The 27,476-nt window shown below is 38.8% G+C and overlaps 1 long non-coding RNA gene across 1 annotated transcript in view; it reads right to left on the bottom strand.

Annotated features, from left to right (window-relative positions):
- The window catches only part of LOC137501178 (uncharacterized), a 42,008-nt gene extending 17,070 nt beyond the window's left edge, over positions 1-24,938 (bottom strand). The window contains exon 1 of the long non-coding RNA XR_011018398.1: positions 24,821-24,938. This is a non-coding gene — a long non-coding RNA (uncharacterized lncRNA). The remainder of the gene's footprint in view (positions 1-24,820) is intronic.
- Between the last annotated feature and the right edge of the window lie 2,538 nt (positions 24,939-27,476).

Below are 27,476 nucleotides of genomic sequence, written 5' to 3'. Positions count from 1 at the left end.
CAAACCAATTATTAATTTAGAAAATGTGTCTCATATAACGAGAAAGAATGTTTTCCCAGGGCTTACAAACAACACATGTCAAACTGATTGTATGCTTTCCATTTATTCGGTATCCCTCATTCATGCCACAATAATCAGGTAAGTATTTCAAATATGGTACTGAATCCCTACGAATATATATCCAGAAATCGTATCAATCCCAGCTGCTTTACTAAATTTCGAACTTTGTTCCTTTCTGTAAATGCGTTAGTATCAGAGGTAAATTTCAGTAACTCACCTGTATTAGTCACCTCCTCCATATCGACGTTATCTTTAATCTGCATTAACATTCTGCTGACAGAATATTTCGGTGTTCTGTAAGTCCTCATAAACACTCCCCTGGTTCATTAATGACCACTCGAATGTCCTTCCTGAAATCTCTTTCTGCCAAAGAGATTCCGGTAGTGTGTACATCTCTGATAAAAATTGAACCTATGATGGTTTTCTATTACTTTAACACACGGATTTCCAAAAGTACTGTTTTGTTTGGCTGATTTTTTTTAAATACTCCAATTTATTTGCTGTTTTGGAGGTGCTGTACCGTCATTAATTCGCACACTATGAGGTAAAATTCAATATACTCACAGAAACAGACTTTCAAGGCTGCACGAGTTTCAGGAAGTTCGTGCAGGTAGTTTCCGAGGAAAGGCGCACTAAGTCTTTCAAAAAAGTAAACTTACGAGAAACTGCTGTCAAAGTTCCAGTGCATTCCAGAACCATAACTTGGGTCATCTGGATCGTCCTGATAGGTTTCTTCCACCCATCTCTTTAGTTTTCTTCTCTTCTCCCGTGCCTCGTTTTCCACTTCCCTCAATACTTTCTCTTTTTCTTTGTCAAGCTTGTACATGGCTCGTATGGTGTGATACCCAACACTAAGTTTCTTCATTGCCTCACAGTTTGACAAGTTAAAAGTAATTACAGAATCGTAAACACAAAAATGAAAAATGGACAGCATAATTTGCTACAAATACTGTTTCTGGAATTCTTGACCAAATAACACTGTTGATGCACTCATTCTGATTTTGGGTACGACAATGTAAACACTTTTTCAGTAATTCTACATCAGATAAGTCTCTGAAAATATTCCTCTATGACAGCGTATTGTAAACCCTCCTTGTTTACAAATATTTTCGCTGCCGCGTGGGCTGTGTTGTGATTGCATCATGTATCAGTTCCTTTGGGACAGAGTCCGTGGTTCGGTGCAGAATCAGTTGACGCAACGCTGAAAAGACTGCTACACTGCTTCCTCTTAAGCATTTCTTGGTTACAAAAACGTATGTATTATTCGCCAAATTAAAGAGGACATTCCAAACATCAATAATCAGCAAAAAAATGATAAATTTCTTCATATTCCACCATACCGGAGCCTTTCTTATTTTAATTTTTTTTTTTTGCTAGGGGCTTTACGTCGCACCGACACAGATAGGTCTTATGGCGACGATGGGATAGGAAAGGCCTAGGAGTTGGAAGGAAGCGGCCGTGGCCTTAATTAAGGTACAGCCCCAGCATTTGCCTGGTGTGAAAATGGGAAACCACGGAAAACCATTTTCAGGGCTGCCGATAGTGGGATTCGAACCTACTATCTCCCGGATGCAAGCTCACAGCCGCGCGCCTCTACGCGCACGGCCAACTCGCCCGGTATATTTTAATTTTAAAGTACAGTATCTATACATATGTCTGGCCCCGCAGTGTAGGGTTCAATGCGTCCGCCTGTCAGCGGGCGGCCCCGGGTTCGATTCCTAACTGGGTAAGGGGTTTTTAATTGTAAATTATTAATATCCCTGGCCTGGGAACTGGGTGTTTGTGTCGTCCTTAACGCGCCTTTCCTTACATTCAACACTCTACACTTTGGCAATTACAATTACACGCAGGTTCATATCATATGGTGCAAGTAGTGGCAAAAGATCTACAGAGGTCAACGGCACTACGAATATCATTTTTAAAATAAAAAAATTACACATATCCTTCCATTCCTCTCTAAAAATTACATGGTTGACAATTATATTTGCCATAATATATCAGTATCTTAAGCTGATATTGTAAAAAATTATATTTCTTAGAAAATTCCTTCCGTATCTCCTTATCCCTAAAATCATTACTAAATCTATTCCTTTCCTAACCTTTTTATTTCACTTTTATGTTATAATAGGACGTTATCACTTTTAAAAGTACATGTCTGTTTTCGCACTCCTCATTAATTGCTTTAAATCTATCCCATGGCCCGTTTACATTTTTTGCCATTTTCCATTGATCACATTTGATTTTAAAATATTCCGCCATGTCTCTGTTGTCAACCATACAGTCTTGCATAATAATCCTAATTTTACAGCCCTCATTTCTGTCACAATTTTTAACGACAAAGAGTAATGTTCACTTATACCATCTGTCACATCAGTTTCTCTATTGAGCTCATCTGGTTTTATCAGCACTACATCTAGAATATTTTCCCTCTAATTCGTTCCAGTACTTTCTGATTCAGATGTCCTTCCTTATTAACTTTTTCATCATTTAATGGTCATACTTTCTGTCATTCGCATTCCCTTCCCAGTAAACATTTGGCTAATTCAGATCACCCGCTGCTGTAATGTTCCTTTGTGCCGTTCTCCACAAAACGATTATTTTTCAAAAAATTCCGCACCAGCGCTAGTCGTGCAAGGTCTGTGCACCACCAAAAACATCAAGTTTCCTATTATCTTATGCCTACAATTTCATGTTTCTCATCCTTAACTTCTTCGTAACTCACAAATTCATCTTTCAGCAGTATGAATACTCCCCCTTCTATCGTCCCTAACCTGTCCTTACGATAAAAACTCCGGTTTCGGGAGAAAATGTCCGCATCAAAGTTAACATATCTGAGCCACTATTCAATTCCTGTTTGAATATCTGTTAAATATACAGTATATCTGCACCAGGGGCACACCTTCTCCGGTCAGTTAAAATCCGGGCCTTCTATAAGGCCATCTATGTAATCTACCTTGAACAGATGTTATTAAGATATTTGGGTTTTAACCGTTAGATACCACTGTCATCGGTTTTGTTACTCCCTCTAGCGGATCGAGCTCTAATTGATTTATTAAGAAACTAGCAAATGTATCTGTGCTTCGCTACGGTATTCTACATTGTATACGGGTATCGAAGTAAATTACTGTAAATTACAGTGAAAATGTTTTTTTTTAATTGCATGTATCTTAGCGTTATCCAGAAACAGCAGGGGCAGGTTCTTTCTAATGTAAAGTGCGGGTTGCGGAGTTGTGATGATAACAACAGGCTCATTTGCCTACTAACATTCAGAATGTACTAGGGATGTCTTCATTATAATGGCTGGCCCCATTACCTACTGCTGGGTCACAATCGATTTGGGAAGTTTTCGTTAAAATGGCAGGCCCCCTTTCCTACTTCCTGATAGATTACAATTGTGGACTTTTTGTTATAATTGCAGGCACCTTCCCTACTGCCAGTCAAAACTGAGTTGTGCTGTTATCATTATAATAACAGGCCTTTTCCTAAAAGCTTTTCACACCGAGTTAGTGAGTTTCCATTATAAAAGTAGGCCACTATGCCTAATGCCAGTCATATTTTAGATGGGCAAATTAGTTTATAATGGGGGACACACATACCTACTCCCAAACACAATCGCTTAGGAGGAGTTTTGAACAAAATTACATGCTGCCTTGACTTCTGCGAGTCAAGTCGAGAAGGGCAATTATTCATTACAACGGTAGTCCCTCCTTACTGCTGCCATTTACACAGGAGTTGGGGGATCCCATTCCTATTGCCAGTCAAAGTCGATGTGGAGAGTACTGAGTCACTATTGATTTGTAAAATATTAATTATTATTGCAGACACACTTTTTTCTACATCGCTACAAGTCGACTTCAGTGAATATATATAGTTCGACATACGAGATGTTTGCTTCTTACACTATTGCAAACCTTCATTTACTGATTAACTGCAGTTAAACGATACGACATATCAACAAACGGATTGTACCATAAGACGCCTCATTTAGCGGTCTAAATGGCTGGTCTTATGATATTTTCTCCTATCTCATCTATTTATGGGTAAGATTGAGTTTGAAACATTATACAAATCTAACGTATAAGGAATAGAGATACGATAAAACGTCATAGGACCAAATTTGAAGATCACACCAAATCGAACCGAGATTGTGCCATCCGTCCTTTCATACGACTTACCGTTCACCCGCAAAATACCTCGAAACGAAGGTATGCACCGACATTAAAATTGCCTGAATATTTCGATATATTTTGGGGGCAGAAAGTGAAATAAATAAAAATCTTGATAACTTTCCGTCGCTTGCAGGCTAAGACATATAATTTGTCAAATTTCAATATTCTAGCCAGAGGAAAAAGGTTCAGAAATGTGTTTCCATCGAGGTTTGTCTATTTCGAGTCTTGTATATATTATGGAAGAGTAAAATCACTGTTTCGTTCCTATCAATCCCCAGTACATTCCGGAAATTTGACATGATATGGACCTAAAAAAAAACAGCTCTGGACAGGTGGATGCGAAATATGAAGTTTGGTTGAAGTATCTCCAGTAGTTATCAAGTTATAAGAAATACGCTTTACACCCACCCGCTCTTGAGTTAAGTCCGCTGAGATTTGTACCGAAAAACGGTCCGTTAATGACATCTCCCTCATTAATCAATCAACAAATGGATTGTACCATAAGATGCCTCATTTAGCGGTCTAAATGGCTGGTCTTATGATATTTTTTCCTATCTCATCTATTTATGGGTAAGACTGAGTTTGAAACATTATACAAATCTAATGTATAAGGAATAGAGATACGATAAAACGTCATAGGACCAAAGTTGAAGATCACACCAAATCGAACCGAGATTGTGCCATCCGTCCTTTGATACGACTTACCGTTCACCCGCAGCTAATGATGGATCTGTTGAGGATCCAACTAGCCTTCGGGCTGAATACCCCACATACAACACACATATCGGAATGATGCACATGAGAAAAAAGGTTTAGAAATTGATTTCCATTAAGGCAAGTGGATTTCTATGAAGTTCGGTTGTGTATAATTTGTGGGAGTGCAAAATCGCGCTTTCGGTTTCATTAAATCCCCAGTCACTTCAGGGATTTAGAAACAATATTGGCTCTAAAACCCATCCAAGGACAGGTGGATTATAAATAGTAGGTTTGCTGGAAATATTTCCAGTAGGTTTCAAGTTATAAGAACTCAGACAAACAAACAGACGAACAGACACCAAAGTTTAAGAAATATGCAGATTGTCATTATTACCACCTGAAACGTCTAACTCAATGAAAATTTCGCCAAAATATTCAAGGTACAGACACACGGTCGTTACTGTACCGAGAGGTACACCTCAACACCGCGCATTTAAAAGAATCGCCTTGGAGACCGTTATCTATCATACAAAACTTGAAACAGTTAGTGCACGATGTTGGGACATTGTTCAGAAGATGTCACTACTGAATGACAGAGTAATATGTTATTTTAAAGTTTCCTAAACTGACTATATTTCGTTGTTTTGTTGTATAACTTGGTTCAAGAAATTTGGACGTTTCTCCATAGATGTCTCTATGAAAGAACTGATGGTCATGCACTCTGGTGCAAAGTGAAATAACTAGAAATCTAAAGAAGTTTTTTGTTTATAGGTTTTCTCAACTGAGTGGACTTTCATTATTTTTTCAAGGTTTGCAACACTTCGTTCTCATCCCGCCAGCTTTGGAGTCTGGCCAATCACCAATTTTCTGTATTTATTTTTCAGCCAATCAAACGTTTCTTGTACCTATTTTATCCGCCAATAAAAATGAGAGGGTGTGTCCGGATTTAGTCCAGAGCCTCCTCGAATCTTCCCCTCGTTTATAAAAGCTGTAGCTTTTCGAGCTAACTTGTCTTATTGATCGTCGACTTACTGAGTGTGCGGGTTAAGACAGGAGGAGGCGGCCGCAATCTTCGGCAGGCAGAACATCAGCTAAGGTAATGGCCAATAGTTTTTCCATCTAAGTGGTTATCTCCGCAAGCTGATCCGAGGGGAAGGTTCTAATCCTTAACTATGTAACCGCCTGTTTTCTAAAATGTAAATTTTCTTCCTTCTAATGTAAAATTTCATGTGAATACTAAGGACTTAATCTGTAAATCGGGGATAGAGAGTTCGTTACCCTCTTGAATTTCCCTTCAATTAATATTCAGGTAACTACGACTTTTGTAACGGTTTTTCTCTTGTAAATCATAAATTAACTTGTCATCCTAGTCACCTCAGTAGTGTGGGATTAGCCTCTGCATCGTCAGGCCACAAGCCCAAGTAGGGTTTTAATTTCTGATTTCGAGGAGCGCAAGTCTACGCCTCCATATATTTTGTGTTTGGCCCAGTAACGTAACCTGTTTCTTTTCATGAAAACCCAGTAGTATGGGTAATAGACACCCCTGTGTCATATAAAAGGTAAATAATCTGGCGTTTTAAACTGTACATTGTGCCTAGAGAGGCCTAGAAATGTAATTTTATTGAGCAAAGAAGCTCTAATCTCAAATGTAACTTAAAGGTTGCCTGAATCAGGCTGTAAAGATTGGGAGCACAGTTTCCTTTTTGAAGTTGTAGAGCCTTTAAGCTCTTTTCTGGTTCTGTAATAGATTTCTGTGTACTATTGAATGGTGCCTTTGGAAGGCCGTAACTTGTAATTGTTGGTAAGTTATGAGCTTGAAGCTCAACTTGTAACTAGTCTTTTATGTTTTATGTTTTTCTACTTTGTACCTGACTACCTCTACCTGATATTTTGTAAAAATTTAATTTCTGAAAAGAAATAAACTCTTTATTTTAAATTTTAAATTCATATTTGACTATCGTAGAGAGAACCATTCCAGCCCGCACCTTCTTTCACCCCTGCGTTCTACAGATAACCCCAGAACAGTTACGATTGTATTGATATAGACAGTTTGTTTTGTTAATGTGTAAACGTTGTCATCACTTCTGCTGGTTCCTGATTCAATACTAATCAAACAATCAGAAATTTGTAATCATTTTCGCTAGACAATTAAACTTGGGGGTGTGTAAGGGAATCCAGCCTATCTGTAAAGAAGTTCTGGAAACCTCCCCTCGAAATACTATAAAAGTTGAACTCTTCAGGGCCGTGTTGTCATCTTCATCACTCCAGTTTATGAGTGCGGCACCTCCAAACGGAGGCAGGGGCTGCGGGTGTCTTTCGGAAGGCCCAGCAAAGCAAGGTAATGACATGTGATAGCTCCGGCAGATCGCTTGGGGGGAAAGTTTTAAAACATTTTTACTTATGTAAAGTTCCAAATTTGGTGGTTTAAACATAGAGTTTCTGAAAATACGAGGATACTGTTCTATTCCCTGTTGCGAAACGTGTAAACTAAGGGGAAAAAGAGTGATTTCCCTTTGTTGATTAACATTAAGATTGCAATGGAGTGACTAAGATTTCTAATCCTCAAATTATTTTTTTGGTTTATTTATTGTCGCTTTAACTTAGAAAGTCATATCGCGACATTTTTAATTATACATAAAGGAATAATTGCGTTGATTACATAGAGTTACAATTGCAAAAATAACAATAGTACATATCGATCAGGTAGTGATTACATGTCATTGAATAGATTTGTTTGTCTAAAAATCTTAATGATGTTTTTACACTAAGTATCTTTGTTCAAGATGTCACATACACTATTATTCTGGTTAAATATACACAATTGTTTTTGTTGATCGTATAGATGGCATTCCAGTAACATGTGGTCAGCAGTTTTTCTTTTTTGAGAGGTGTCACATATTCGTGGAGGTTTGTTAGAGAAGGTATGTATATGAGCCAGTTTGCTATACGTATTCTAGAAATGAGCACTTGTTCTCGACAATGGAGAAATGAAATCAAATTTATCTGTAGATCCACGCCCGATATCATGGATTTCTGTGGGTTTTTTCCGTGTCCAGTCAGTTAACCATTGTTTTCGGATCTTTTTAGTAAGAAAAGGAGCGAGTCTGTGTGGAGTGTTACAAAGTTTGGATCATATACAGGAAGACGAGTTGCTTCTTAACTGATATGTCAGCTTATTCATTGCCTTTTATTAACATATGTGAGGGTATCCATATTATGGTAACTTGCTGTCCTTTATTTTTCACAGTATTGTAAGTATGCAGTATGTCTTGGGCTAATGTATTTGAGGATGATACATTTTGAATCAGTTTTACTGTTGATAAAAAATCACTAAGGATTGAAAAAGGTTCCATTCTGGGGGAACTCTTCATGAATTCCATAGCTTTTAGGATAATATACAGTTCACATGTGAATATGGAGCATGGAGCTGGTAGTGCATACTTCACTGTGTGATCAGGGTGGACAACAGTACAGCAGCTACCATATTCGGTTTTGGAGCCATCAATGCATATAGGAACATGTCTGGTCAAACTTTCACACTTTTCAGATAGCATTTTCTTAAATACGGCAGTGACTGTTGTTTGTTTATTGAATTCAATTAATTCTAATATTATTGGTGGTGGTTCAGCTTTCCATGGAGGGAATGTGATGTCTTTTTCCGTTCTTGAAGCAGTCGAGGGGAACTGAATAATTAATTTCCTGTAAGTATTGCTTAAACCTAATGTGGAAGGGTATATCTCTCTTTTGTTGCGGGGAATAGCGTTGAGGCTGATAGCGTGGGAAAACATAAGCATGTGCTCTGGAGTGTGGAGAAGGCGCTGTTTTTACTGCGTAATTGATAGTCAGTTGTTTTCTGCGAGTCCGAAGCGGGGGTTCATTAGATTCATTTAATAAACTTGAGATCGGCCTAGTTTTGAATGCTCCCAAGGCAATCCTGAGAGATGTGTTTAGAATCGGGTCAAGCATTTTCCGTGAGGATGTTGTAGCTGAATTATGTATAATAGAACCACAATCCATTTTGGTGAGAATTATAGATTTGTTAGTGCACATTAATACATGAAAATCTGCTCCCCAGCTGTTAGCTGCCAATAATTTGAGTCCATTAATTCGATGTAGACAATATTTTTTACAGTTTTTAGATGAGAGTTCCATTTTAATTTTCTGTCAAAGTTCATTCCTAGTATTTTTATTTCAGTTACTATCTCAATTTTAATTTCCCTTGAGGTACAATTCTGGGCAGTTACTATCGCTCTTTTGTTTGGAGAATAAGATGCATTTAGGTTTGGTTGAATAAAAGGTAAAGACTGTGTGCTTTCCCCATTTGGCAATATCTGCATGAGAATTTTCTAAAAAAAAATTGGGTGGTTGACAGGTTGCGAACTCTACAAAAAATAGTCATGTCACCAGCAAAGAGGAAGGTCTTTACTGGAGGGTTAATGCATGATGTGATGTCATTTGTAGCTACTAAAATAGTTTTATACTCTGAACTGAGCCTTGTAGGACACCATTTTCTAAACTGATTTCTTGTGATCGAACACCATTAACTCGCACTGGAATGCGTCAGTCTTGCAGGAAGTTATAGATAAAACTGATCATATTTCCCCTAATATTATGTTGCAGTAGAGTTTTAATAACGTAAGTTTTCCACACCATAACATACACTTTATGTATATCTAGACAGACAGCAAGGAGATTTTGTCCGTAATGAAATGCATCCAGAATTTCTGACTACTAAGGTGTCAGTTGTTGAGTGAAATCGTTGGAAGCCACACTGTTCTGCAGTGAAGAAATTCTGTTGTTCCAGAACCCATTTTAGTCTTAAATTTACTATTTTTGGCATTAGTTTGCACATAGCGCAAGTTAGAGCTATTTTTCGATAGTTAGACTATCTGGTAAACTATTGTCGCAGCCAGGCTTAGGTACTGGAATTACTACAGCTTTTCTGCAGGCGACTGGAAAGACTTTCTGTGACCAAATGAAATTAAATATTTCAGTGAGGAATGCTAGGCTGTCAGGAGGATGTTCTTTCAAGAAGTCATACATAATATCATCAGTACCTGGGCTTGTACTTCGACAGGTACTGAGTTCAAGTAGTACTTCAGTAATACTTATATTACCGATGTAGCATTGTCTCCACTTACATGGATGTGTGACTGTAAACCAGGACAATCTTCACCAGAAGATCAAAATTCTTGTTCATAGTTGGAATCAATTGCATTTTTTTGCAAATTTTTCTGCTAATATATGTTCAATATCGTGATGTGTAGTTGTAACTGATCCAGTCGTTTTATTAAGGGTTATGATACGTAAGGATTTTTTTAAGTTCCCTTATTTTTGTAGGTGTTCCCAAATTGTGTTTTGTGGGGTCTGGTGAGAAAGAGATGACACATACGTCAGCCAAGATGGTCGTTTACTCCCTTTTATGACTTTTCTGGCTGCAGCACGACTGTTTTGGAGCAGTAATTTGTTTTGTAAAGTGCGATGGCGTTTATACTTTTAGAATGCTTGGTTCTTCTTTTTAATTGCATCTTTACAGGAATCATTCCACCAAGGAACTGATTTTCTGTAAGTTGTATTGTTGGTCCATAGAACAGAATTTTCTGCGGCTTTAAGTATGATATTGGTGAATTATCTTACGATATAGTAAATGTTGTAATTTTTGAAATAGGTAGGTGGTAGTAATCTGTATAACTCTACTTTAATATTTTCCTTGTATTCTTGACAATTGGCATGTTTAGTATTCCCTTTATTTAGGCGTACATTTGGGTGGGGCTTGTTGTTTCCATTTATTATGATAGAAAAATGATCACTTCCGAAAAGGGTTCTGCTAGCTGATGATGAATATATCGTTGCTGCATCTGGAGTGCTCAGATACAGATCTATAGTGCTAAAAGTTCCATGCTGGATATCGTAGTGAATAGGAAAATTAGAGTTTTTTGTGATAAAATTTTCAGAATCTTGCAACGAGTCAATTATTCTTCCCTTTGTGTTAGTGTAAAGACAGTCCCAAATGATGTTATGGGAGTAAAAATCTCCTAAGAGGAGGAATGGTTTAGGAAGTTGATTTAACAGATCTACTAATTCATTTAAATCCATGTTCTGGCTGCTGGGAAAATGAACATTATAGATGCACAGGGAGAATGTTAGAACGATTGTAACTGCTACTACTTCCAAATATCTTTTTAGTAGTATTTATCTTTGAGGAACATTGTCACGTATGTATGGAGCAACCCCTCTACTTGCATGAATTCCCATTCATGCTGTTTTTGTGATATGTTGTGAAATGTCTCATATTAGCTACGTAGTAATATCGAAAAGTAGTTTCTTGTAATCAAATTATTTCGGGTTGGTGTTCATTAATAAGTTGTTGTAGATATTCGTATTGAGGGTAATATCACTTAATATTCCACTGCAGTACCCAAGAATTCCTTAAGGCTTTTAAGAGATATGTACAGTATTTACTAGATGTAATCCTTATCAGTTATTGGGATGGTCTGATCCGGGGCAGAGCTATTGCTTTCTCCGTTTATGGCAGTGAGTAGTTTCTTTACAAGTCTGGTACTCTGGTTTTTAATTTTTGTCATAATAGTAGGACTATAGTTCATGCAGGGTGTTGATGAGATCTTCAACATGGGAAGTATAAGATAATGCAATAGGTAAGATCTTTGTTGTTGATGTTCCTTTAGTATTTTCAAATAAACTTTTGTGTTGTATGAAATTAAGAATAACATTTAAGGGATTATCTTCTATTACTTCCTTAACAGGAAGAAGTGGTTCTAGAAGACTGAGGGGATTTAATACCATTAGTTTCTTCTTAGATGGTTCTATTTTTTTCATATATTGGGCCTGAACTGTTCAAGTTCAAGGAGACGTCCTGTTCAGGGGGGTTTCTAGAGAAAGATGATGTGTCATTCGTACGTCATGCCATAGCTATCCTGGCTTAGACATCGACAGCGACCATACCACAGTATTAGCAAAATGTAGAATTAGAATCTCGCAAGTGATGAGGAAGGAGGAACAGGAGGAGTATAAACCTCGTTAAAAACCAGGGTCCATCTGGCTCCGGATGGTAACACCCTGTTATAGGACCCCTACCTAGGGTTACAGGTGAAGAGGACCAACGGCTTGAAAGGTGGATGAGGATATGTCGCAACAGCTGGAAAGGCGGAGGAGTGTCTCTCCTGGTAGTGGAAGCAGCGCTATCAGTATCAGCACAGTGCAGGACTAAAGGTGTCTACTGGACTGTCGCTGAAAATTTACTAGCATGGTCAGGAAGACTTGAATGGCGGTAAACTTCGATGTGGAAGGCAACGGGAAACCACCACATTATTTTTCCTAGTATAGCACCCATGGATAGTACGAATTGTAACTTAGACACTACTGATAATGGTACTCGGACACCAAGATCCGGCAGGGGTGTAACTGAGGTATCCCAGGTCGTCAGCAAGCGAAAACCTCAGAAGTTTGGAGAAAGGATTAAAATAGGAACATGGAATACAAGAACAATGCTAAGAACAGGAAGACTAGAAGAACTCAAACGAATTTTGGATGAAAACAAAATAGACACCCCGGGATTATGTAAAACTAGATGGTCTGGCAAAGGTGATTTCTACAGTGACCCATTCAGGATTGTGTAGAGTGGAAATGAAAATGGTGGACAATATGGAGTAGCTGTAATATTAGTAAAGAAATGGTCAAATATCGTGCTAAACACATATCATGTTGATGATAGAATAATGATGGTGAAAATGGCTGCCAAACCAATAGATATGGTAATAATACAGATATACTTCCCTACTGTTGGACATGACGACTATGAAGTTGAGGAAATGTATAATAAAATAGAAGATATAATTAAACTAAACAATTACAAAGATAATGGGAGACTTCAATGTTGTGATTGGCAGCAATATTACTAGAAACGTTGCTGGCAGATTCGGTCTAGGAAGAACAAATGATAGAGGAGTACGTATGATGACTTCTGTGAAGAACAGGACATGATCATAATGAACACTGCATTAGGCATGCCTAATAGAAGACTTACACATGGAAGGATTTCGGAGATAATAACAGATACCAAATTGACTACATTCTAGTTAAGAGAAGGTACAGATCTCAGGTAACGTCATGCCATAGCTATCCTGGCTTAGAATCGACAGCGACCATATCCCAGTATTAGCAAAATGTAGAATTAGGCTGAAGAAATTAAGGAAACCAAGAAGCAAGAAATGGAATCTAGAAAAGTTAAATGATCCATTAACACAAGTAGCATTCGAAGAAAAGACTGACATGATCAGGTACAACAACTGCAACGAAACAGATGGGGACACTGTCAAAGCTTCACTTACAACGGCAGCAGATGAAGTGCTAGGAAAAAAGACGCTTGAACCCAGAAAGAACTGGATGACTGAAGAAATACTACTGTAAATCTCATTCAGGAAAGAAATAAAGAACACCGGAAAAATACTCCAGAAGGAATGATAAACTATATAAAAAACTTAGTTACACAGAAGTGCCGAGAGGCAAAAGAAAGATGGATGGATGACATTTGTAAAAGTATAGAACATGATATGAAAATCGGAAATGCTGACAGAGTATACAATCAAGTAAAAAGAATGCAACTCAAAGCTAAAATTAAATTCAGTGTAATAAAAGATAAGGAAGGAAATCTGTTAATAGAAGATGAGGAGGTAATGAAGAGATGGAAAGAGTATTTGGAGGATCTACATAATGGAGAAGAAATTGACAATGTAGATGAGTACATCATAAAACAAGAGCAGGTTTCACAAGATGAACGAAGTCCTCCCATAATGAGAAGTGAATTCGAAACAGCACTGCAACAGCTAAAAAAGAAAAAGACTCCTGGACCAGACAAACTGCCTGCTGAACTGTGGAAAAACTACGGAAAAAAGCTGAAGGATGAACTCTTCAAAATCACCAAGTACTGCAATGAAAACGGAGATATGCCAGAGGATTTTGTAGAAAGCAAAGCAGTAATTCTGCACAAAAAAGGAGATTCAACGGAATGCTCCAATTACAGAATACTAAGCCTTGTTTCACATGCAGCAAAAATATCCACATGCATATTAAAAAACAGAATCAATACGAAAATTGAGCAGAATCTAGATGATGATCAGTTTGGGTTCAGGAAAGGAGTAGGAACGAGAGAAGCTATTATAGCACTTAAAACCATCTTGGAGAGAAGCCTAAGCGTAACAGAAATACATACATAGCTTTTGTAGACCTGGAAAAAGCTTTTGACAATGTTCAGTGGAAAAGACTGTTCAAAATTATGAAGGATATTCATTTGGACTGGAAAGACAGAAAAGCAATACTAAACCTCTACATCAATCAAAGAATAAACATCGAAAGTAATGAAAAAGTATGCAAGGTGAGGATCAGGAAAGGAGTAAGACAGGGGTGTTCCTTATCACAATTTCTATTTAATCTGTGCATTGAAGAGGCCATGAAAATTTTTAAATCAAAAACACCTGACATTAAAATAAATGGAACAACTGTGCACCGTGTTAGATTTGCCGATAATATTGCACTTCTGGCTGACAATGAGAAGAACATGCAGATCATGCACAACAAATTAACATCCATCTTAAAAGATTTCCAACTTAATATTGATGTAAATAAAACTAATGTTATGGTTGTAAGCAAATCTAAAATAAAGCCAGAGGCACATCTCAGAATTGGAAATATTTTAATAAAACAAGTGCACAAGTTCTGCTACTTAGGATCAGTTATTACGAAGACAACAGATGCACTGTGGATATAAAAAGAAGAATTTCCCTGTGTAAGAAAGCCTTTGAGGGGAAGAAGCAGCTCTTAATTAATAAATTCTTAAATACTGAACAAAAGAAATTGTTTATCAAAATATTCATTTGGAGTGTGCTGCTATATGACTGTGAAGGATGGACTCTCTTGAATGAGGACATAAAACGACTAGAGGCAGTGGAAATTTGACTATGGAGGAAGATGACAATAACTAGCTGGATTGAGAAGAAAACAAATGAAGCAGTGCTTAGAGAAATAAACACCTGGAGACATTTAATAATAACGATAAAAAGGAGAAAAGCGTCAGTTTTTGGTCACATTCACCGGCATAATGACTTCATAAAGAACTTGTTCGAAGGCAAGGTGATGGGAAAGAAAGGCAGAGGGAAACCACGGGAGAAGATCATTGAAGAGGTAGTTGAGATGATGGGATGCCAAGGCTATGGAGAGATGAAGAGGATCGCAGAGAGAAGAGATCAATGGTTGCAGCGACAAGGCAAAGCCTTTAGATAATGATGATGTACGAATGTTAGCTGGATTTTTTATCTTTCCTAGAGAAAGGACGTAGTCTCTTATAGGGATTCCGGCGTGAACATCAATAATAATAGCCTGTTCTTTTTTAAGTGTTAACTGCATTACAGTAGCATAACTTATCTGAGACTGATTAGGTACGTTATGGGTAGAACTGTTGGTAAGGTTAATTACGGACTGATTTCTTTGGTAAGAATCCATTTCTTTGGGTGTGGAAGGCTTTGAAGCATCCCTGAATTACGATGTTCAACTGTTGGTTATTGATGTCCTGACGGGTTGCTGCACGTAGAACAGAAAATAATAAAATTCACTCTAAGTAAATAAAATTATGACCAGTCCAGTCCTCGAAGTTTACACTGACTCGTAATACTCACATATAGGAATTGAAGTGTGTTTATTTAGATAAAAATCTAGCACACATCAGTAACAAGTCTGCATTCATTCAGTGCCACCTCGATTCCCCCTCGACATATCTTAACACTATGTTGGCATTTATTCACCCCTACCTATGTAGAACAGGCTTAGCCTCTGTTTCATTGGGCCATACATCCGTTAGGGTTTTTAATCATTTCTCTAAGGAGGGCAAGAGTTTAGCCTCATATCCCTTTGTTCGTAGCCGATTGCGTATAACCATTTCCTTTTACACTAAGGCCAGGTAGTATGGGCAATCTTGCCCCTGTTTATTATATGATAGTTTGTGGTGTGAAGTTACTTTTAGGAACAGTAATTTATAAAACTGTTGAACAGAAGATAAGCACAAACCAGGGCTACGTGACTGTAAATACCTTACTTGAAGATTGCCAGGTATGACCTTGTTCGCTGTAAGAAATGTATGCCTCTGAGAGGCTGGAGTGTATTATTTTTTTGGAGCTCAGACTCTTAGGCTATGTACGTATTCTCTTTAGTTTGTTATAGTCCACCGGTGTTATCGGAGATGACGAGCTCATTGTTATTCCATTTAACTGTTATTTGTTCCAAATCTTCTACCTTTTTCAATTTTAAACTAAAAACAGGAAAGAAATAAAATTTCGAATTCCGTTGTGTTAAGTCCTACTCCTGTTAATTACTTGTCCACTTTTCACCTCTCACGTTTCTTATCCCTCTGCGAGCTACGGAAACCCTGGAAAAATATCTAATAAATTAATTATATTCCTTCCTTTTCAATACTTTTACACTTTAATACTAGCAATTTTAGATCAATCTTACTTGATTTCCTGGTTTCTATTCTGTCATATTTTCATCACCGTTCTATAGTAAACCACGCTTACCTGAATTCATCTCCCTATAACACTTCTTTTTTTTTTTTTTTTTTTTTTTTGCTATTTGTTTTACGTCGCACCGACACAGATACGTCTTATGGCGACGATGGGATGGGAAAGGCCTAGGAATGGGTAGGAAGCGGCCGTGGCCTTATTTAAGGTACAGTCCCAGCATTTGCCTGGTGTGAAAATGGGAAACCACGGAAAACCACCTTCAGGACTGCCGACAGTGGGGTTCGAACCCACTATCTCCCGATTACTGGATACTGGCCGCAGTTAAGCGACTGCAGCTATCGAGCTCGGTATAACACTTCTAAACAAATCTATATGTACCATTGCGGTTCAAGTGAAGTTCAGCTGAATGTAGATCTCTATATTCTGCCCACCCATTAGGATCTACAAATCTCAGTCCCAATTTCCCACAAATCCACTTCATAGTCTCATTTAAATCCCCAATCACACTCCAGTCAGTATACTTCCTAAACAATATCCCGCTGATAATAACAATCTCCGCTTCATTAAATCTTCCGTGCTGCCATAACCAGGTCCCATTTTATGTCCTCAACTATGTTAGTACCTACTGTTGCTTTCCTGACCTTTTTTGTCCCAACGTGGAAAATTACTACCTTCTACTTACCCTCCTACTTCTATCCTATTTTACTAAACATCTGTCTTAACTCAATTCGCAGATGTCACACTACCCTTTTTTTGTTTCCTCAACACACTTTTCCCACATTGAATCACCCGTGACCAGAGCCTCAAGCCCACCTTCCTTACTACGTCAGCGCCCCTCGTCAAGAACCTTCTTCCTCCTAGCTTCTCCCCCTCCAACTAACCTGCTCCATTACCCTCTTCCTATCCACTACTCTGCATTTCCCTTTCCCTCTTTCCTCGCACCTCCTTTGTAACACTTCTACCATCTCATTCTTCCTTCTGCTGATCTAGCTGCATGGACTCATGCCTATTCCTCATCGATACTTCATCTGAGTTCACTTCCTGAGGAAAACCCTTAGCCTCATTTTCCTTCCCCTTAAAGCATTAGCCCACCTGTCTTTCACAACTTCTCTCTTTCCATCCCCTCTCTCCTGTCTGTCTACATTGACTGAGGGAGACCGATCTTCATTCTTGCCCTCCGTCACAAGCCTAATTATCTCTCTCAAATTCGCTTCCCTTTCCCTCATATTCCTTAATTCCGACTCATCCTCACAGTCCTTACACCTGCCTCCCTCAGCTATTCTTTTATCTCTTGAAATAAATGTGAAACAATACGCAAATATCAACGGAACTTTTTTCAAACTCAATGATGATTTAAAGAAAGAAACACACACACACAATCTTCCCCCTAACTTTAATATTATACATTTCGGCCTCTAGTGTTTTGATATACGGATTACTATAGCCATAAAAGGACCATATCTTACTTTACGTTTTTCCTTTCTTTTGCGTGGATGTTCCCTTCTCTCGTCAATAAACAGTAGCCCAAAGGAGAGAGATATTTTAAGGATATTTTCAGCCTGCAGCATGGTTAAATCTTCAAGCTTACACACGAAATGTATAGGATCACTAACGAACCAAGCTCAGAAACTAGGTCAGCTTTCAATTTCTCTAAAAGAATTGAGAATAATAATGTTATTGTTTTAACGTCCCAATAACTATTTCCACGGTTCTCAGAGACGCCGAGGTGCCGGAATTTCACCCTGCGACAGTCAGGAAATAACTATAAATCACTACCTTCTGTATTAATATGGAAGAAAATGTTTACGCAGCTTTCTTGGAATCCACGCTTACTTGGCGAGGAGTGTATTAGCAGAAAATACAGTCCGATGAGTAGAGTAGAGCCGATTAGGATTATGAGAAGAATGACGTTGACACTATGTGCACTTCCACTGGTGGGATTTGAAACTAGTCTATCGACGTCAAAATGGTATTCTTTCCGGGAAGTTCTACATTTTTATTTATGTTTTTCTTTAGAAGTTGCTTTACTCCGCACCCTCGCAGATAGGCAGTTGGTGACAAATGGATAGGAAAAGGCTAGGAGGGGGACGAATTGGCGGTGGTCTTAATTAAGGTATATCCCCAGCATTTGCTTGTTGAGAAATTGGGAACCCACGGATAAACATCTTCAGGGCTGCTAACAGTGGGGTTCAAACACCCTACCTCGTGGATGCAAGCTCACAGCAGCGCGGTCCTAACCGTAAGAACTTCTTCATATACTGTCTTCATTCTTGATACTGACTTATTTAATTCTCAGAAATAATTAGGTCCTTAAGAAGAATTTTCCATGTCCGAATTATGCATATTTGTAAACGACTTATTAGCTGAGCCTGCACAATTATCCCATGATGTAATACATCTTCCTGTGTCGTTTACAGTCAGTGCGTTCTCGCTCGCACGAATTCATCAGATTCAAGAACTTAATTAATTTGATTATTAATTGTAATTGTATCTTCATAATTTCTTACACGCTTCTAAATAAACATACTTAAATTTTAGTAGATAACGTACCAAAGACCGTTCTTATAATGTCATTCAGCTATTTGCACCTCGACAAACTTTTCTTACAAAACAGTCAACAGTTGTCAGCCATAACTGTGGACAACATTATGAAAAGTTGAAGGCCTCATTATATATGCATATGTTGCCACTACTTTTTTCCCATCGTCCACGGCTTGAACTAGTTCGGAATTCTCTAGTTCTGGAGAATTCGCTTCCAACCATTAACTATTCTTTTCGTTACACGCACTGATATTCCAGGTGTAACAGTTTGGTCATTCGTAAATGTCGTAACGCTTCTCCCACATTTCAAAAAAGTATTTTACTGAATCGCTCGTTAAAAGAAAAACGTCGCCTTTTTAGTGGAGAGGCTCGCGGCATGATGAATAGAACAGCCAGAAGAACAGGGAATTCCGTCGTGCATTTTCTTTCAAGATATATTTTTTAAAAATTCTCACACAGTTCCATCTGACAACACAGTAACTTGTTGTCCAACTATCTTGCGCGAATAAGAATATTAATGATAACAAAAATACTATCGAAATACAATATGGGCTATAGAATAACGTCGATCAAAATATTCAGTCAGTTGGCATTCGCAGGTTTTAACTCAGAGAGCTATCCGTGCCAATAGGTCTTAAAGATATCCATTCTGGGCAAAATTACGCTGTTCCGTAAAACCGAATGTAGCTGAAAGAAAGAGGGTAGAGTATACAAGAGTATTATTATTATTATTATTATTATTATTATTATTATTATTATTATTATTATTATTATTATTATTATTTTTATTATTATTATTATTCACAGCACCATATCAGGTCCCCCTGACGTTGGCGATCACTGTGGCGAATGCAGTACGATTCCTTGTTAGGTGGAAAAGTATTTCAACACTGTGACCACTGTTTCCAAGCCATGATGTTCGACACTTCTTCGACCCCGTATTTTGCCTTGTACAGTCCGCTGTAAGATGAGGTAACGGTCATTTCTAAGGATGTGACCAAGGTAAGAGATCTTCCGGTGTTTTAATGTTTGAACGAGTTCCCGACATGCTCTTGCCCTTCTGAGTACTTCTTGGTTCGTTAGTCGTGCAACCCACGAAATCCTGAGCATCCTACGGTGGATCCACATTTCGGAGGCTTCCAAGCGTTTCACTGATATCTTCTTGAGAGTAAATGTTTCCACACCATATAGCAAGGCTGACCATATATAGCACTTGACCATTACTATTATTATTATTATTATTATTATTATTATTATTATTATTATTATTATTATTATTATTATTATTATTATTATCGGTTCCATGGTTAAATTGCTGACATGATTGTTCTTGGTCCAGAGGATACCGGGTTCGATTCCCGACTTGGTTGGGATTTTAACTTGTATTATTTAGTTTCTCGGCTCCGAGGGCTGGGTGATTGAGCCGTCCTCAGCATTAGAATTCCTCCTCATAGACGCACAGGTCACCTCTGCAGGGTCAGCTCGAAAGACGAGAACCAGGCCTCTCCGGAGGCCACACGCTATTATTATTATTATTATTATTATTATTATTATTATTATTATTATACATTCAACTATTTATTTATTTATTTATTTATTTATTTATTCATCGTTACGGCTATCCCTATACAGAAGAGTGACTTCACCATTGTTGTTTTGTTCTTGTTTTACGTCGCGCTGACTTAGACAGGTTTTACGATGACAGTACGATAGGACTGGGAAGAAAGCGACCTCAGTCTGCCCCGGGAAGGACCTGCGGTACCATACGGTGCCAGCGCGTAATACTATCGAATTTATCCTTATTATCGAAAAGAGCGTCATGATTATGGCAACACTGCACGTTGAGAGAGAACTAAGAATTGTTGAGTACAGCTAGCGTACCTGTGTTGCGAGCCATGTTTAATCGCAAACGTGCTCTGCCTTGGTGCGATCTTTGTATGCAGCGACAATGACAGCTCATTTGAGGTAAGTAGCATTATTGACCGAACAAGAAAGTGTACTCGAACTTGTCAACGTGTGAAACTGTGTTCATAATAGATGAAAGGAATTTCAGAAACACCAATGAATACTATAAGTTTCCAGTAGTTTGATTTGGCACTTCCTTTACAGTGGAAGTTCTTGTTATCCTGTTATTTCCTTAATTTTTATGCGAAGAAGTGGATTACTGCGGAAGGTAGGTTTTATAAATGTATACATTATATTGTCACCTTCATAATGCAACAATTGCTCAAAAAACTTCTAAAACAATCCAAAGTTAGCTTTTCGATTCTATGTACAGTGCCTACCTAGACGAGATTAAGGCAGAAATTGAATGGGCTGATTAAATTGCACTTCAGGTCTATGAAACAACAGATGTGCCTTGCACAACTCAGTTTGTTTTAATTTTGAGGTATGTTAATGAAGAGAAGCCTGTGGAACGCTTCATATGCGTTTAGCGGTTTCTGGTGTAACAGGAGAGGACCTAAGTAGTGCAAAAGTTAAAGAGCTGGAACAATTTAACATCAAAGACAAGCTTGAGGCACAAACTTATGATGGAGCGGCTGTTATGCGAGGGTGTCACGTGGACCCAAAATAATGTTCTTATGAAGGAGACATTCCCTTGTTACGCACACCAATTTAACTTGATACTCAAACGCTTATATTCAACAGTTGAACGTGACAGAATTAACGCTTAATATGCGTTTAGCGGTTTCTGGTGTAACAGGAGAGGACCTAAGTAGTGCAAAAGTTAAAGAACTGTGTAATTGACGTCCATGTGATACTCGCTGGAATTTTAATTCAAGACTTATTAACTTTGTGCATGAAAAAAAAGTTGATTTGGTTGAGTATTTCGGTATATTACAAGAGAAAAATCACTGGTATAAGTATAAGAAATGCGGCCAGGTTCCAGAAAATGCTGGAAGACAAAAATGTATTCTTCTTCCTGTCGTTTATTACGTCTACATTTTATTATATAGACATTCTTTAAAATATTTTACAGTGAAGGAAAGTTGATGCTGTAGGCAGAGATACCTCCCTTACGAACTGGTTTTTTTTTTTTGCTATTTTGATTTACGTCGCACCGACACAGGTAGGTCTTATGACGACGATGGGACAGGAAAGGCCTAGGGATGGAAAGGAAGTGGCCGTGGCTTTAATTAAGGTACAGCCCCAGCATTTGTCTGGTGTGAAAATTGGAAACCACGGAAAACCATTTCAGGGCTGCCGACAGTGGGATTCGAACCCACTATCTCCCGGATGCGAGCTCAGAGCTGTGCGCCCCTAAACGCACGGCCAACTCGCCCGGTCCTCACGAAATTTAGTAATGCTGTTTCTCAGATAGGGGACAATTCAGGACAGTTCCACGAACGCACTTGCGAACTCCTTCCACTAAAAAAAGATTAAGAGCAGACGATGACATTGATGCTAAGCATGTATGTGACATTATTACAGCACAAGTGAAGGATAGACGTCAGAGTAAAAACGTCTTACGTGCTTTTCCAATTGTTGATATTCAAATGTCCAAGTCACGTAAGTAATGTTTCCCCTCTTCAGAATTCAATTCAATTTGCTCGACATATCCTGTTCTAAATAAAACAAAACTAAGATCATAGTTGTCTCTAATTTATAACAATGATATTTTATTTGAACTGAAAGCCACTTGTGCACTCATGCTGTATTGCGCGACAATGACTTAGAAGACACTTTTCAGAATTAAAAATATTACTGAACATTGTTCTCTCCAACCCTGTGACTGCTGATGAAGAATTTAGACTGACTAGCGTAATTCTACGGGACAAGCCGGGCTTAGTACACTGGCCATGCATTTTATCATCTAGGAGTACTTACTGGAAATCGAGAATTTCAACACTAAGGTGATAGGCAAATTTGCTTTATCCGAGCACACGAGAGGAGAATATCTACAAATAAGAAGCCATGTGAGCCACCCTCCGTGGCTCAGGCGACAGCGCGTCGGCCTCTCACCGCTGGGTCCCGTGGTCCAAATCCCGGTCACCCCATGTGAGATTTGTGCTGGACAAAGTAGACACGGGAGAGGGATTTTCCGGGTACTCCGGTTTTCCCTGTCATCTTTCATTCCAGCAACACTCTCCACTATCATTTCATCTCATCTGCCAGTCATTAATCATTTCCCCAGAGGAGTGCGATAGACTTCGGCAGCCGGCACAATTCGCATCCTCGCCGCAAGATGGGGCTTGATTCATTCCACCCCCGACACGGTCATTGACTGGAAAACAGGTTGTAAGTTTCCATCATTCAAGAAGCCATGTGAGTACAATTTATAATGCGCGAACTATTTATTAAAATTTGTTTCAAATTTTGCCTTGTGTGGAATGTTAATGGCAATATTGGCAACGATAAATGTCAAATTAAATAATGTTTAATATGAAACAACAATAATATCAACAGGCCCACCCTACATTTTAGTCAGGAGCCGCTCCTAGTTGAATACATACAACACAGAACACTACTGACTACCACATAAGGACGCAGTAGTGAATATCTTTCATTCCTCCGCATGGCTCCCTCTACGGGTGAGGGAGGTACAATAACAGCCGCGGTATTCCCTGCCTGTCTTAATTATCGACAACGGGCTCTTAACGTGACACTCTGTGTTGGCGACCACGGTTCAAACTTACTTCCACTTACTTGTGCCAGCTCACTTGGTCAACAATGAATTGTTCTTCTCCTACCCGGACGGTATTCGTGGCCCTTTTCTTTCTTTGGCCGATGCATGCATTTTTCGAAGTCGGACCCCTTACAAATTATCGCTCTGGTTAGGTTAATAGAGAATGGTTGCCCAAATGCGCTTCCTCTTAAAACTGGCGTCAGGAAGGATATCCGCCCGTAAAACTGGGCCAATTCAGATCAAGTGCCAACCCCAATAATTTTTATTATGTTTATGAACAGACAATGTTATTAGAATTCATTTAGCATTTGTGCTATATGCAGTCACAACAGGTGTAAAGTAGGAAATAACATTTTTCCATGTATACTGTATATAATCATGATGCCCCATATATAGACTATCGATAGACATAAAAAGATAGTATTAATAATGATGATAATAATATTTTAAGCCACCTAATGTCCAGATTATCGGCGTTGATAAGGTAATGAATTCTTAAAAAGTAATGTTTTCCAGAAGAACAAATTTGACACAACGAATGTTTTCCATGGAAAGTATTGCAGGTCCTGAAGGGTTGTATAAAGTTTATGGCCACTTGGTAGACATTTCTTGTCTTATTCAGTTTGCAATCCTCTATAGATTAACTAAAGGCCTCGGCTATCTCTGTTTGTAACCAGCTCTGTGCACTAGTATTGTTCCACACCTCTGACTCTAACCATCTTCACCTTGGTCCGCCTCTAACTCTCTTACCCCCCATTACTTTCCTACGTAACCGTTTCTCCATCATTCACCTAACATGACCGTAAACTGAAGCTGGTTTTTGCGTACAGCTTCTTCGATCTTGTTTATTCCTTACTTAGACTTCATCTACTCATTCCGAGTACCGTCTTGCCATACTTCCAACCTGTGTTTACCAGCAACGTCTCACTACTTTAATGTCTTTTATATCCGAATTATGTGTAAGATATCCCGAGTCCACCTAGCGTTCACTGCTGTACAGCGAAGTCGGCACGAAAGCAGACCAATTTATAATAATTTCGTCCGACAACTCATTCCTCTCTTAGAGAATAACGCTAATCGCAACTGAGAGCTCACTGCATTACCCCTGCTACAGCTTGAATTTACTTAATGTTCTACCACATTGCTGTACAGCAGTAGTTTTAACTCTTTAATTACTAAATACACTTGAATGTAATCACCTGTTGTGTTGTCTTGTGGCGAGCCTTCAGAAAAGACGGAGTAGAGATGCGTGGTAGGACCAGCCAGTGTCGACCTCAGGACTGGCTTGAAAGAGAACGAGTCGATCTCTATTTATTCGGTATCAGAAAGCCAGTCTCCAGCAATGACAACTAACTCAGTAATAAATATTCTCATGGCCAACGAGACGTGTCCCTTTTTAGATGTAACTTGTAGACTTTGCACAATTGTTTTCCTTATTGTGGCCTTGCTAAACATCCTTGTCATCAATCTTTACCTTATACTACATATCACTTCAGAAACAACAAATAATAATAACAAAAATAGTAATATCCCTAACGATCAAGAGAAATAAGAAGGAAAATCAATATACAGAGTCTCTTTCCTGTCATTCAACCGGGATAGGAATGGAATGAATGAAGTCCCTATCGAGCAGCGAGAATAGGGATATTGCCAGCTGCCGAAGCCTGTCGCCCTCCCCTGCGACTAGGACTGATGACTGACAGATGAAATGAAATTATATTGGAGAGTTTTGCTGGAATGAATGATGACAGGGGAAAACCGAAATATCCGGAGAACAACATGTCCCGAATCCGCTTTGTCCAACACAAATCACAACTGTAGGGAGCGGAATTTAAACCAGGGAACCCAGAGTGCGCACTCCCGCCTGGGCTACGGATGTTTAATAATAATAATAATAATAATAATAATAATAATAATAATAATAATAATAGACACGAACAACTAGAGAACTGTCCCTAATACAGGTCGTGCACGAAATTCTCTCCAAAGCCTCCTGAACCGATAACAAGAGACGAATAATTGAATCGCCGAGTACAAAACGGGTCCGATCGTGTGCGAACACATCTGTAACTTGAAGACTATATTCAAGATCCGCAGATGAAACTATTGGATCGTCATCTTTTTGAACGTTGAGATGACATACAACTCTGCAAAAGATTAATATAGCTCTCTTCAGTTTGATATAGCTGATACAGCTGAAAAGTGTCGCGAATGTTATGTTATATAGCTTTAATAAGTCACTATCATTTTTTTTTTTTTTTTTTTTTTTTTTGCTGGTTGCTTTAAGTCGCACCGACACAGATAGGTCTTATGGCGACGATGGGACAGGGAAGGGCTAGGAGTGGGAAGGAAGCGGCCGTAGCCTTAATTAAGGTGCAGCCCCAGCATTTGCGTGGTGTGAAAATGGAAAACCACGGAAAACCATTTTCAGGGCTGCCGACAGTGGGGTTCGAACCTACTATCTCCCGAATATTGGATACTGGCCGCAATTAAGCGACTGCAGCTATCGAGCTCGGTTATATCATTTTTCTTAACAGGACATTTTTGTTTTTGTTTCTTAAAGTATAACCGTTTTACAGTTGATTTAAAGCTTAGTTCATTTTTTTTCAGATAGTGGGAAGATATTCCTCGCTGTATGTACATAATTTGCGAGTATTTACTTAATTAATGTGGCAAATATTTTACGAAGTATATTCTAATGATTTGAGATCCTGCATTTATATTCTACAGGGAAGCCCAAACAACAGTTTATTTATAGACATGATATTGTATAGGCTTTTGGGCTTGTGCCGTATCAAGAAAATAAGGTAAAATTCTTAACGTTTTGCAGAAACTGTGCTCTGCGTCCTCAGAAGAATTCTCGACTGTCCAGTGGAAATAATACGTTCATTCACCATCAGATGGCCCCCAGGACGTGGCACAACGCTAGCGTTCGAAGCGGAAGCTGGCCGAGGAGATGGGGTAGAGAGAGACATAAAAATAATCGAAAATAATGTCGAATCCATGGTTTTTGGGGTCGCTGAGATAAATAAAAACACTCTGGATACTTCTAAAGTCCACGTTCAGTCCCCTGGCCATTCCAGTGGTCATATGTGAGCTATATTCTGTCTCTAGCTGTCTCATATTGTGACGTACCGATAGAGCCCATCCTCGCGCGAAATCACGCCAACTACTTAGGGTAGGCCCCGATCTAAACACAAGTAACAGGACTGGGAAGCGATGGAATCCGGGCAGATCCACAAATTCACAATAGGGTTCATGTCGGGAGAATTTGAGGCCCACCATAACCACTCAATACCCAGATCTGCGCAACACTCCTGGACAACCCTGGCACACTGACAGCTAGCATTGTCATCTGGGAAAATGAAAAGTCCAAGATTTTCGCCCTTGCTGTATTTAATACTTCATTTTAAGGATATAAAAATAATCGAAAATAGCGCGAATCCATAGTTTTCTGGTTTTTCTGAGATGAACATAAACACTCGAGATGTTTTAAAGTTAATGTTCAGTCCCATTTTGGTGGGAGGCGAACGGGGAGGGAGAAATAAAAATAATCGAAAATAGTGTCCAATACATAGTTTTTGGGGTCGCTGAGATGAATAGAAACACTCTGGATACTTTTAAAGTCCATGTTCAGTCCCCTTTTGGGTAGGCGCGAGGGGGGCAGTGAGACATAAAAATAATAGAAAAGAGTGTTGAATCCAAAGTTTTCGGAGTCGCTGAGATGAATAGTTCAGGCCCATTTGGGGTGGGAGGAGTACAAATATCACCAACTACCTGGAAAAAATACTTTGGGGCAAGACACCCCTAGATCCCCTAGGTCGTCGCCGTAAGACCTATCTGTGTCGGTGCGAC

The sequence above is a fragment of the Anabrus simplex genome, chromosome 6 (genome assembly GCF_040414725.1).
Source record: "Anabrus simplex isolate iqAnaSimp1 chromosome 6, ASM4041472v1, whole genome shotgun sequence".
Classification (NCBI taxonomy): domain Eukaryota; kingdom Metazoa; phylum Arthropoda; class Insecta; order Orthoptera; family Tettigoniidae; genus Anabrus; species Anabrus simplex.
The sequence above is the reverse complement of the archived record's forward strand: the minus strand, read 5'-3'. Positions and strand labels throughout refer to the sequence as shown.